We start from the raw sequence: 14356 nt of genomic DNA, 5'->3' as shown, positions 1-14356 counted from the left end.
AACATGGCCAGGTGAGGACCATGTAGTTTCAATTTCTCCTTTTCACATTTATTTCTTTGTAACACAAGGCCATTAGCCAGGCAAATGTGTCAATTTGGTGCCATCAATGTCACCAGTACAGTTGCCTTGCTTTCCGGATTTTATTCTCTAGGATTTTGCCAGAGGCAATTCACCCACAGAGCTTTGTTTGGGAGACATTGGAGAGTTCTGGCCAAAAAAATTCTAGGCTGAGAGTGCCAGACAGAGTTCCCACTGAATTTACTTCTTACAAAAAGTAACTACTCACTCTATAGAATATTCAGAGTACCCTACCACATACCCTTGACAGAAACAAAGCAGGGCCCATCTACTGGACTGCAGGGGTTTCAGATCCCCTGGGGCAGTGGTCCTCAACTTGTGGGCTGCAACACCTTTGGTGAACCTCCTCCTCCAAAAATATTTACATAATAATCCACAACAGTAGCAAAATTGCAGTTATGAAGTAGCCACAGAAATAATTTTATGGTTGGGGGTCACCACAACAGAAGGAACTGTATTAAAGGGTCATGGGTGAGAACCACTGTTCTAGAGGCTACTCCAGAGGCAGAAGTAAACTCTAGGTGAGGGGAGAGCACAGCTATACAGTGCAGGGATGGGAGAGACTCAGCCACCAAGTATTGTGTTGTTAGAGTGAGCGGAGGCTCACAGAGCCTGTGAGAAGCTGGGAAGGAAAGCAAAATACTAGCAGTGCAGTAAAGCTGGGTTTTAAACTGGGTTTCTGTTAGTCTGGAACTACTTTCCTACTGCTGTTAGCGTTCTTGCCCTGTGTCAGCATCAGGCTTACAAAACTGGTCATGGGAAGTGCCGGGCAGCTGAAGACCTCCTTTGTACAGTTGGAGAGGTTGGGACTCCACAATTAGCACATGGAAGAACAGAATAACTTAAAAGATAGAAAAGGAAGTGGTGGCTAAAGTGAGCGGGCCTGGTGCCATCTCCTGCATTTCTGACGAGTTTCTCCTTTTGGAGAGAGAGAGGGAAAAAGAAAAAAGAATGGAGAAAAGGATATGCACTGCTCTTCTGCCAGGGGCTCCTCCATAGGGAGGCATCAGGCAAGATCGTGAGGTTAGCCACAGGCTGTATTGAGCTATCACAGCACCTACCCACAATGCTCTTTGGAGATTTCCAGGTGCTGATCTGCCTATCTAGTCGCCCTGCCCCGTCATCCACTCCACACACTGGCCTGCATTCCCAGCATGCTCAGCTCCTTGTCCTGCTAGGACCACTTCTGTTTCCTAGTAACTGAATGCCTTTCCAGCTCCGATTAAGGACTGCTTCCCAGAAAGCATGTTGGTGCTATGCCAAATTGTCCTCTCCTACTCTGGGTAATACTGGAGCTCCTGTCGTGCCCATGGAAGGCTCTGTGATTTCCTTCCTGGTTATACTTCGTCACCCCTCCTCATTTATTAGTAGGACCCACTTGGGCGTGATAGAACACCTTCTCTTTCGGGTAGGAGTGACTCATTTCTGAGGAGTGAAATGTGGACATTTCGGCATGAACTTTTGGGGGCAATTACTCAAAATGAGATTTGACTCATGTGCTATGCTTATTTACTTACTCCTCTCCTCTTCTTCCTTGCTTCCTTGGAGGAGGCATATAATGAACGGCACCAGCTATGGTACGTTGTGACCAGAGGGATAAACGTCAGAACCTAAGAATGTCTGAGACAAACAGTAACAAGTTCCTGGTACCTGATGAGGTAATAAAACTGTGGGGCCAGCCTTCGGTTATCTTTTTCCTCAGCATCTTGCTGAATAAATGACACAATCAAATCCTCTCCTGTTAGACCCTCTATTCACTAGGGGTTTCTGCTACTTGTGGCCCAGTGAGTTTCTGACTAATAACGGGCTGATCATTGTGGTTTTAACTACACCCTCTTCTCTCTCCATAACTATCTGTGAAGAATGCGAGACTATGCGTCGATTTCTCAGCGTCAACAAAGCTTCCAGAATACTTCAAGCCCCTCTTCTAAATCTGAGAGGTTTGTTATGTTGCCTCAGAAGCCAATTTTCTCTCTGTGGACGACGGTAGCTGCAGTGATTAACATTGTATGTCTGTCCATAAGCCCGTAGCTCAAGCAGCTGATGGGAATGTAGTTCAGTAGCACACACATTTAAAGCCGTCAGACTGGTTGTGATATATAATCTGTGCTATTAACTTTGTAGTATAACATGAAACCTGTCACTATTGAATTTAAGAAAGAGAATATTGGCAGAAACCTCATTAAATCAGAGTAAGGCAAGATTGGGTTCAGTTCTAGAAAATTATCTGCTGTTGAATTGGATGAATTTGGAAATGTAGGGGGAACTTAGAGTTGATTCATTGTTTAACTTTCTTGTAGGGTATTGATCACAGATCACTACACCTGCTCCCTCAAATTACAAAGTAAATGAATGTCTGTCTGTGTTTTATGGCTGGTGTTGAACTTATCTATGATATGAAAAACTCAGCCACCTTTTCTTTTGCCTTTGACTGGTTGATAAAGCCTAAGTGGGGACACATTTGTTTCAGGGTTTTTATTCAGTTCTAGAACATAGAGCCTTAGGTCACACAATGAGTCTTTGACACACTGGATCCTGGTCATAGCATGTTCAGGTGTGGCATGTTTGGTGGGATGGTGTGAAGAGCTGTTTTACCATGTAGGTGGTTTCAGTAGACTCCTGGAACATAGGAGCCACTGGAACTTGTAGAAGCTAACTTCGATGGTCAGGACATGAGCAGGAGGAGCTCAGATGCACATGAGACAGGTGCTGCAGCAGCACACATGAATGCTTTGTGTTAACTATGCAGTCCTCAGGGGATGTTCTCTAAGCTAGTATAAACAGAAAGAGTTGCATGCAGCAGTAGGAAGCCCCAATGTAAGAAGCTGGCATCTCAACAAAGGCCAGAGCTCATGCGGGATTAGAATGACTAGAGATACATTGGCTGCAGTCCCCTAAGGATAACGAGTTGCAAGTCGATGCTAAGCTCATGTCTCACACTGCTTAGGTCCTAAAGGAAGAGCATATACTTAGCCTTACAGTTCTTCCAAAAGAATTTCAGATTGTTATTTTCAAGAAAGTTCTAATTATATTAAAAATTCTGTGAAAATAGTTTTGGGGGCTGGAGAGAGATGGCTGAGTTGGTAAAGTGCTTGTTATACCAACATGAGGACTTGATTATGGAGACCTAGCGTCCATGTAAGCTGAGGATGGTACAACATGTCTGTGACTCCAGAACTGGGTGTATTCCTCATTGATTAGCTAGTCTATCCAAATAGATGAGTCTCTGGTTCTTCGAGACACCGTGTCTCAAAGTAACGTGGAGAGTGATTGAGAAAGATATTCATTGTTGACCTCTAGCCTCTACAAGCATGCACACACCCTCAGGTACATAGCACACATCAATATACAACACACACAAACATACAAATGGATACAGAACACATATAGACACACACACAGATACAGAGCACACAGGGAGAGACACAGAGACACTCACATAGATACAAAACACACACACACAGAGACACACTCACCTAAATATACACAGATGCATATACACAGACACAAACACACACACAGATGATATACAACACACACAGACACACAGACATAATGCAGAGAGACATACACAGAGACACAAACACACATGTAGCTACATGACACACAGAGATAGGCACACATAGATAATGAACAGAGAGACAAACAACACATGACAGATACACAGCACACCCATAAATATTCAACACAGACACACACAGACACAGACACACACACACACACACACACACACACACACACACACAGCACACAAACCTTTTGCTTAGAGCAAGTATTTACTTTAAAACTGACATCAAGATGAAAATGTCCAGAGTGACCAAATCAGGTGAGGAGGCCAGGCTCCATAAATATTTTTTTCAATGAGTCTATATTTTTTATAAAAACACTTATGTACTCATGATCTTAAATATACTGTATGTGGAAAGCCAGCTATGATGGAAAGACTTGAAGACACTGACATTCCTGCTATAAGTCTGGTCAAGAAAGCATGCTGCAAAGCAGAGCCATGGCTCTATTCCAGACAAAATGAGAAGGACAGAAGGCTGTGAGTGACAGAAGGACAGAGCTGACTACAACCCAATACCCCAAGCTGCCTAGAAGCCCAAACTGTGCCGTGGACCAAGCACCAATCATCCAGGAGCTGCACTTATGGTGTTTTCTCTAACTGAAAGAGGACTCTTCCACAATAGAGGAGCAACAGCCCATGATCTACACACGTGCTTCTGTTACTGCTGAGTTCTCTCAACTTTAACATCATTTCTTCCCCCTCATCTGGTCTACAGAGTGAATTCTTTTGTCAGCCTGACAATCCTTCCCTTCTACTAAAATGGTGTTTATGCTACAAGTGATTAATGGTTGTTGTTTGTCCTTCAGCTGTTGCTCTGTTAGCTGATACCCCCTCCTTCTTCCTGAAATGCTACAATATATGGTGCATGGTGTATTCATACATAAAATGTATGGTAAGGTTAAAATGCTGAAGAATTTCAAACTCATGTTTGTACGAAGGAATGCTAGAATATTTTTCTCCCAATAGTGTTAAAAAGATCAGAGAGAGGAAAGTTGGTATGTGGCACTTTTTCCTGCAACATTTCATTTGGCATTTCTCCTTGGCTGTACCAAAATTTTAGGGGTTTGGATATGAACCAAGTAGACCTGTATTCTTTACCACGTTACCAAGTCTTAGCTACTTGGGGAACATAGACTGAGACATTCCAGTCTTCTACGACAACAGCTATTCCTCAGAACAGAAGGAGAAATCATGGAAGATGTATGATAGGTGGTGTTTACTGATAATTAGGTAGAGAAAAGCAGAGTTCTAGAGAGTGGTTGTCAACCTTTCTAGAGCTGGGCCTTGAACACAGTTCCTCATGTCGGGATGACTACCAACCATACATTTATTTCATTGATTGTTCCGAGCCCCTCCGTGTCCCCTTCGCCCACGAAAAAGACACGTGAGGCAGTGTTCGGGTGGTTACTACAGCAAGGCTTTACTTCTTGTATAAGCAGAAGCGGAAAGACGGAAAGCCTGGAAAAGGCACTGCTTAAATACACCCTAGAGTGACGTGTTCACTTCTGATTGGCTGTTCACTCATCACCCCTTGTTACGCCCCAGGATGGGCAGTGACTTTGGCGTGCTTTTTGCCTTTTGCACCTGCGCAGTCAGTTGTTTACTAGTGGGAGGACAGGATGCCCGCGCCATCTTGGAATGGCGGATGCTCATGTGGCTCCCAACAATTGATACTTCATGCTTGTCATTTTGCTATTGTTATGAATTGACATGTAAATATTTGGTAGGCAGCCCTTGTGACCCACAGGTTGAGAGCCACTGATCCTGAGGTTAGAAAGGTAGAAGGTTAGAAAGCATGGTTCTGGCATCTGCTCAGCCCCTGATGAGGGCCTTCTTGCTGTATCATAACATGGCAGAGGAGCTATGGTAGCTCAGACCTTCTGCATAAAGCCTTAGATTCCGTAAATCACTCCCACCCTTATGATCTCGTAGAAACCTAATTACCACCTTAAAGCCCCATCTCCAAATATTATCTTCATACACTATCGAAGTTTCAGCCCATGAGCTTTTGGGAGACACATTCCAACCACAGTACGTTTTTGATAACCAGCTTAAATTCTAAAAATCTACATGCTTATTATTTTAGGTTTTATATAAACAGTTAAGCAAATAACAACATGGATTTCCCTGGCTAGTGTCACTGAGGTTTAGAAGAAGACCTGAGTACTCAGGCCTCCTGGCATCACTGTGCTTGGCTTCATCCTTTTGAGAGACATCGTTTGCAGGCATATTGCTCTCACACAGTTCCTGCCTGTATCTGTTCAGCCTTCTCTCTGGGGGAGGACCTAGAGCTGTAGCCCTGGTGTTCTGGGGTCCTCTCAGGACCTGAGATCCCTGCTATCAGACAGCTCTTGCTTGCTGTATCTCTCTTTAGATCCTCCAGAAACCTCCACTTTAGCAAACTCCTTCCTTATTCTTATCCCAGTGCATTTGGGGAGGCTTGTGATGTCTTAATTGGCGTTTTTATCTAGTCACTATTGTGACTACTTTCCAGGGGAGCAGAAGGAGAGGAACTTTATAAATAAACTGATTCGTCCCTCAAAATCAAGGCAGCCAGGGTTTAGCCTCCCTTGAGTGGGCCTGCTGCTTCCTTGGAGGCATCCCTCAACTGAAGGCTGTACCAGCCGGCTCTTCCTCACACGTGTGTGTAAGAGAGGTCAAATCACAGTCTGTTTACTGGAGTCTGTTGACATTGTTAGGATGCTGGTGGGTGGCATTGCAGCTGCTGTTTGGAAGCTGCCTCAGCAGGGAAGGCACAGCACTAGACTGTAAGGAACAAACTGTACCAAGAGGAGGAAAAGGAAAAAGTGCAGTTGAAAAAGCTATTCAGTTGCAGAAATCGTAGCTGCGGTGTTGTGGCTGTATCTCCAGCAATTGGCTTCATCAGGAGAGTGTCTGAAGATGACACAGCTTCAGGATTTTAGTCAGTGTGAGCCACAGCACTTTCCCAAATGACATCAGGTATGGACGACACAAGAGGGCACATACTCTGGTTTATCTCTTCCTTAACAAAGGCATATTTTCCTTGCAGAGTGACAGAAGTCATAAGCCTGACAGCACTCAGTGGCTGTGAAAATTGAATGTGGAACCCCCCCCAACTCTGAGAGATCAGCAATAGTTCTTTTCACTTTATTTCAGAGTCCTGAAAATAATGTCAGCCTCAGCAGTTGTTGCTTGCAGAAGGGAGGAAGATGTGTCATTGTGTGTAAGCTACATAATTGAGTTTGGGTTTTAATTACGAAGAAGGGTCAGGGGGCAAGGAAGTAACTGTCACTGCAGTGCCCCCTTATCCATTGAATTCTGCCATTTTTGGCAAAGGCCGAGTCCAGTACAAAGGCCCTGGCTGCGTTATTAATCATGTTTGTTGGGCAAGCTACAATAATCTGCTGTCTGGATACAAAGCCAAGCACAAAGTTGCTGGCAGGATGTGGTGATAAAACACTTGATACCATTCACTTTCAGCTCCTGCTTCTGCTGAGAATTAATTCCCTCTTAGCTCCATTTAATTAAGGGGACAGTGGAAGGAAATGATCTCAGTAACGTCATGTCACACTTTCAGTTGTCATGTTCTTGATTCTAATGAAATGGACAACATGAAGGCTGGCAGAGCTGTTTGGATGTAAGGCACATCAGTGCTGGTTGGTAGAGAAAGAAAGGCCCAGAGGGTCTGTAGACAGGGAAGTGAGGATGCGTGTCTAGACTCTAGCACAGAGCTCTGACACTTGCCCTGTCATTGGATGCCCCTTTGTCTTGTTTCAAGGGTGGGCTCTGCTATTCCATCACATGGCAACATTTCTTGTTTCTTGTTAATGAGCACAAAGAGATCTGTTTACCTGCTGGGCAATCAGGATGACTGTCTGCATAGGCAGAATAATAGTCATCAGTTAGGTGACTCTGAAACTCTGAGTATTTGAAAGGTCTTTCTGCCCTGGCTAGAAAGGTATTAATGTCTGTGAAATGATCTTAGTTTGTTGACAGCTCTCAATGCTCCTTTCGTTGGGAGATGCATCCTCAGAGGGATCCTATTTTGTTGTCATTATTCAGTTTTGTTTTGTTTCATGAAACAAGATTTTTGAGTGTTCAGTGCTCTACCTAACATTTTAAGTGTTCAAAACTGAAGATACATGATATGACATGTTTTTGAGTGTGAAGACTGTCTCATGAGACTGGGTGTGTTTGATCAGATATACTTTGGACAAAAGTGTCCTAGAAAATGAATGGATTGAGGTCATTATACACACACACACACATACATGCATTCATACATATGTATATATGTACAAAAAATTTTCCTCAGTTTTTTTTTGTTTGTTCTAAGAATTTTCACTCTTCTTGGAGTTGAGTAACTTTATCTTATTTTAGTAATACCTAAAGTTTATATGGCTAATGATGCAGTTTTAAAAGTCATACTGTTATTAGTTCTTTGAAAATTATATACAATGTATTTAGATTATGTTCTCTCCTACCTTTAACTCCTCAAGACCTGTCTCCACCTAATTTTTGTTCTATTTATTTAAAAAACCCATAAAGTGCAGTTTGTGTGGCTCAATCTTGGGTTTGGGCTTACCCGGAAGTGCAGTCATACACTAGGTATATGGATACACTGAAGCACTGGTTCCTGGATAGTTCACAAGCCATAGGGGAAAATCTACTACTATTATTCTGCAAAATGGTATGAAAACAATTCCTAATGGCTTATTGTTATACCCATAGATCAGTACATAGCTCGACCCTCATCAAATAAGTAGTTAACACAGAAACTTCCATGTGCAGAGAAGAATACTTTTGGAGTTTTCGGATGTCTCTATATCAGATTCCTTCCCTCTAGGATCTAGTTTATGTAATGCAAAAAATTAGAATATGATGTTATTGGATACTGCCACTTTTTTTTTTTTTTTTTTTTTTTTTTTTTTTTTTTTTGGCTGCCTAGAGCCTAAACCCCTTAATGGTTTTCTGGAATCCTCCATTGTAGTGAGAATTTTGGTTTCTTAAAAAAACAAACAAACAAACAAAAACAAACAAACAAAAAAACAGAAATAGGAATGTATTTTTGTTTTAATCCCAGGCATGGGAAATGGGGCTGCTTCAGATTGTCTACAGCAGCTGACTATGATTTGCTTCATGCTCTAACAAAGATGTGACTTTACTAGCTACCAGTAGTTTCTGTGATTGTGTGACATTTGGAATTCTGGAGACCTCTCAGAAGACATATAAATGCTAGGGCCACAAGAAGCATAGTGGGTTGTTGGTTGTTTGCTGTTGGTTGTTGTCCTGGGATTTGGATGCTATCCAGATCTCATCTTTATCCCAGTGACATGTCTTTGAGTACAGAGGACTTAATGACTTAAGTGTTTCATAAACATTAAATTCTTTAGAGCTAATCATGTCACACTAGCACAGAGGTTCTCAACCTGTGGGTCGCAACCCCTTTGAAGGCTGCATATCAGATACTTGCATTATGACTTATAACAGTAGCAAAATTACAGTTACGAAGTAGCAATAAAATAATTTTATGATTGAGAGTCACCACACCATAAAGGACTATAGTAAAATGTCACAGCATTAGGAAGGTTGAGAACCACTGACCTAGCATATAGTTCATTTTTTTAGACAAATTAAAGCTCATCTGTTGAAGATTAAATTAAGCGTGTAAATTAAAAATCAAAATAATACTGGAATTCATTAGTAAAAGAAGACTAGACCACTGGTAATTTTCCAAACTGACTTCCATTAGGCCAAGGTTTGCAATGACATCTCAGGATCAGCTTGGGATAGTGCTGAGGGGTTAAGTTTGGGAAAGTATAAGCTTTATCCTAAAACCTCAATAGGGAAGACATTTCTTATATTAGGTATGAACAAAGGATCTCTTCATAAATATTTATTTGAACATAACTTAGAGACCAGCACATGGAGGGCACTCTCCATTGTGTGCTATGAGTCTCTGTTTATTAGCATAGCATTTCTTAAATTAATTATAGTGGTGGTAGAAGACTTGAACCCAGGACCTCACTCATGCCAAGCAACCCTTAAGCCAAAATTTCCCATCATTTCTCTCATGCTCTGTGCTCTTCACAGACAATGGAGAGACAATACTCCAACACTTCTCCTTTGAGGAACATGGGGATATAATTCAAACTTTCTTTTTTTTTTTCTTTTTTTTTAAATATTTAATTTTTTTTTTAGATGAAGGTTCTAAGAAATAAAGTGGTGATTGTTCCAAGGTCAACAAAAACAAAATGCAGCCAGCTTGAAACTTGAATCCAAAGACGCTAGTCTAGAAATTGATAATTTTTTTCTTTTTTTATTATTATCAAATCATAATTTTTACTTTTTAACATGGGGGTTATAAACACAAAAATGCAAGATGTGGGGAAGGGGATGACACAGAAGCATAGGTGTTCAGGGGGAGTACAGATATCTTTCAGAACAGGGTATCAGCTGGGTGGAGGTTCAGGGGTCAGGTCACTATGACTCTGCCTATGATTCACTTGTCCTTATCTAATTTGGTACTATCCGCCAAGGCTGCCTATTTACAAGGTCTATGACTACTCAGGCAGGTAGATTTCCACAAAAGCTGCCTGTTTACAATAGTTTATAGACATCTATTTCAGTGTTTTTCCATAGAGACTCAAGACTGTGTTAGCAGGCATGTATGTCAGGCCTATTGCTGATTTTAGGCTTATGGCTGATTTTAGGCCTTCAGTATATAAGCAGGGCTGCCCCTGACATCTCCTCCCTTCTCCAAGTATAGAAGGGCTGTGGCGATTCTAATCTTGCCAAGGCAGGGATAGAGGCCTGACCTCCAGTAATTAAAGGGGACCTTGTAATGGCTCCAGTCTTCCTGTTGTTGTCCAGTGAGGCATGAGGGCCATACCCGTCTCGATGTCTTTTTTCCTGGAGAGCTACTCAGCTATTAAAAACAATGAGTTCATGAAATTCTTAGGCAAATGGATTGAGCTTGAGAATATCATCCTGAGTGAGGTAACCCAATCACAAAAGAACATACATGGCATGCACTCACTGATAAGTGGATATCAGCCCAAAAGCTCACAATAACTAAGACACAATGCATAGACCACATGAAACTCAAGAGGAGGAAGACCAAAGTGTGGGTACTTTTTTTTTTTTTTTTTTTTTTTGAAGGAGTAGCAAAATACTCAACCAGAGCTCCCAGGGTCTAAACCTCCAGCCTGAGAACAGAAAGGGAGGGACTCATGGCTCCACTTGTATAGGTAACTGAGGGTGGCCTCGTTAGGCAACAGTGGAAGCAGAGGGCCATGGTCCCTGAAAGATTGGATCCATAGTGTTGGGGAATGTGAGAACAGGGAGGCGGGATTGGGAGAATGGCGGGAGCACACCCTCATAAAAATTGGAAGAGGGGGTATGGGATAAGGTAAATACGTAAAATATCCAATAAAAAAAAAAACAGATAATGGGTCTGGCAGAAAAAAAAAGATAGTTTACTTATTTCAAATGATTTTCAAAGGTTTCCAGGAGATGCTTATTGGCTAAGATCTTATTTTAAGTTTTTCACAAAAGAATTTATGTCTCTGTTTAATATTCTCAAGAGAAATGCAAATTCTAATTTCTCTCAACAATTAATTGACAAAAGAGGAGTAATTTTACAAAAAATAGAAGAAGCTCTCATTAATTGATATATTATATAGATTGATTAATTGTTGGCTGTTTTATAGTAGTCCTTTGATAAAAGAAATTATTAATAAAGAATTATTAATAAATAATTATATTTCTTTAAATAGTGTCTTCATGACTCTCTGAGGGTGGAAGGAGCATGCCTTGTTTACTCTTAACTTTCTAAAACTGAAAGCTCACGGCAAATCTGCCTCGGATTGCCTCTGGCATTGCTGAGACCAATAATTCAAACTTTCTTAATAAGAATTGCTTAACAATGAAACTAAACATTTCTGTTTGAAAGTATCTTTTAAAAGTATTCAATAATGCTTTTCAAAAATACTGCATACCTTTAAAAGATATGTTCAGGTTCATTGTTATGCAATTTTTATTAAGTACACTGAGGCACGATGTGAAGAGCTGCTGATTTCCCAAGACCTGAGCATGAAGCCTCAGTCTGTGGTTGACATTAGACATCCTTACCTATTGTAATCAAGTCCTCCCATCTTGCTGTTTCTCTGTCTCCTGTTCTTTTCCATGTAGGAACAGTTATAGTGTGAGGAAACAATGAGAGAAAGAGAGAGAGAGAGAGAGAGAGAGAGAGAGAGAGAGAGAGAGAGAGGAGAGCACAACATAGTACTCAAGTGACTAAAATTAGAAAACAAAGTTTTGAAAAACTTTCCTATGTAAACATAATATTTTCTGATCCTACACTGAGTGTATGTATCACAAATTCTCACTTTCTTAGTCTACCCAGCCTCACTAGTTAGTTTATAGGACATGGATTGTCCCCTGAAGGTTGTTTCAGTCGGAATATTTCTAAACAACCTTGCTCCAGGCAGCTTCCCTGCCATTTGTAGCTGACTTCCAAGGATGTGTGTCATCTCTGTTCCTGTAGCACTGATGCTAACTCTGCTAGTAGCATTTATCTTGCTCACTAGTAGAATTTATTTATTAGATGATTGCTGACATTTGTTGATTGTCAATGTATTTTTCAAATCCAGATGACATTGTCCTAATTAGAGACAAGGAGGCACAGACATAGCTGTGTGTAAGTGAATGCATGGTGATATACCACCTTTCCACAAGCATTTCTCTGATTCCCCAACTCTCCAAAAAGTCTACCTTCCCACTGTAGTCAAAACAATGTTCACACAGCTGCTAGTGCCGTTGTCTCTTGGCTGGTCCCCCAAGTCTTAGAGACGACATCTGAGTTCTAGAGAAGGTCAGCCCCTTGCCTCAGACAGTCAGGCAGGACTGCAGTTGGGGACATCAGATTTAGTGACTTAGCTGTGTTTTTCTTTTTTTACAATTAAAGTCTACAGAGTATTTGTGGCCCAGAGTTCTTTGTAGAGTGACTGGAGGGGGTGGTAAGACTTGGTGCCTAAGACTGAGTTTGGCTACCAGTGTCTTAACATTTGTTACACACACACACACACACACACACACACACACACACACACACACACACTAAACATACACACACTACATACACATACACACTACATACACACACACACACACACATGTACAGATATGCACATACTGCTGGGTCTATTTTAGCTGTTCACATTAATTTTCATTGTGTATCCAACAAAAAGAACTTTTTCCTTTCTGAAATATGATAAGGAATAGCAACTGCTTTTTCAATTACAGAAAACCATTGACATGTGTCTTAAGAGATTTCACCTACTCAATAACAGGCTTGTTATTTTAATCCTGGGTCAGAGTTAATAGATGATAATAGTGTCTCAAATTTTAAAAATCTAAAACACTTTTCATATCTTTATTGAAAATACTTTACTTTTAATTTTTAACACTGCCATTCTTATTTTTGAGTGATATATATGCCACAGTATATACTCACATATAAATATATAATATTTTATTTATTTCAATTTAAATGGTTCATTTAAAAAAATAATTTATATAAATATTGTGTGTATATCATTTCCACTACCTCTCTCCTCTTCCAACTTCTCCCATGATTTTCTTTCAAATTTGTCATCTTTTCTTCTTTAATTATTGTTACACACACACACACACACACACATACACACAGCCTGATTAGTTCATTTAGCGTTGATTGTTTGTATGCATGTCTAGGGCTGACCCCTTGGGACAGTTTTAGTGTGAAGGCTCTACCACGGGCCTCATTCCTGGAAAAAAAAAAAACCTGATTCTCTCTCTCTCTTAGCAGCCATTTGTTATCTGTAGATCTTCATATAGTGTTGGGATCCTGATAGATTTTCCCTTCCTTAGGGATCGACACAAACAGATACACCCACACAGATGTGCAGAGACAGACACAGACACAGAGACAGATTTACAAGATAGACATCAGGCAAACAACAGACAGACAAAAGATGGAGGAGACAGGAGAGCAACATAGAGAATTCATACCCGGGCTTCCTTCTGGTTAAGTAGCACCACAGGGGAAGAGTCTTGGTTTCTTTTCTTAATGCGACACCAACACATTATTGGTGACTCTGAGTTTATTAATGTGTTCAAACTGATCACATATGTTGCCATAGCATCTGATGTTGTCACTGTGCTGGTCTTGTTTGGGTAACCATTTGATTACATTTCATAGGTACATCTTCTCATTTATGGAAGACAGGCAACCGTATACAGCATCTCTGTTCGTTATGGAAGACACTATCTTGAATCAGATGTTCTGGTCTCTGGCTCCCACAGTTTCTTTGCCTCTCTTCCATGATGTTCCCCAAGCCTGCAGTGTAGGGAATGCATGGTAAATGTATCAGCTGGGGTTGGGCACCTCATGGTTAGTTTTACTCTGCATGTTTACTAGAGCTGGGTTTCTGCAAAGGTCTTCATCTAATGCAAGAGAAGATGTTTTAATCACGTGTGAGAATTACACTTACCTGTGAGTACACTGATGATTGTTTAGAATTCGGTTAGACGTTATTTTGGTTTAGGGAACTGGCAGTGATAGTTTCTCCTCCAGGGACGATGGTCTCTCTAGCCATGGGTAGTTGGCTAGGTAGTTGATAGTACACATATTAATTCTTTCCTATTGAGTGGATCTTATGTTCAATTAGATAGCTGTTGGTTACT

Source organism: Arvicanthis niloticus, chromosome 23 (assembly GCF_011762505.2).
Source record: "Arvicanthis niloticus isolate mArvNil1 chromosome 23, mArvNil1.pat.X, whole genome shotgun sequence".
In the NCBI taxonomy this organism is placed as follows: Eukaryota; Metazoa; Chordata; class Mammalia; order Rodentia; family Muridae; genus Arvicanthis; species Arvicanthis niloticus.
The sequence above is the reverse complement of the archived record's forward strand: the minus strand, read 5'-3'. Positions refer to the sequence as shown.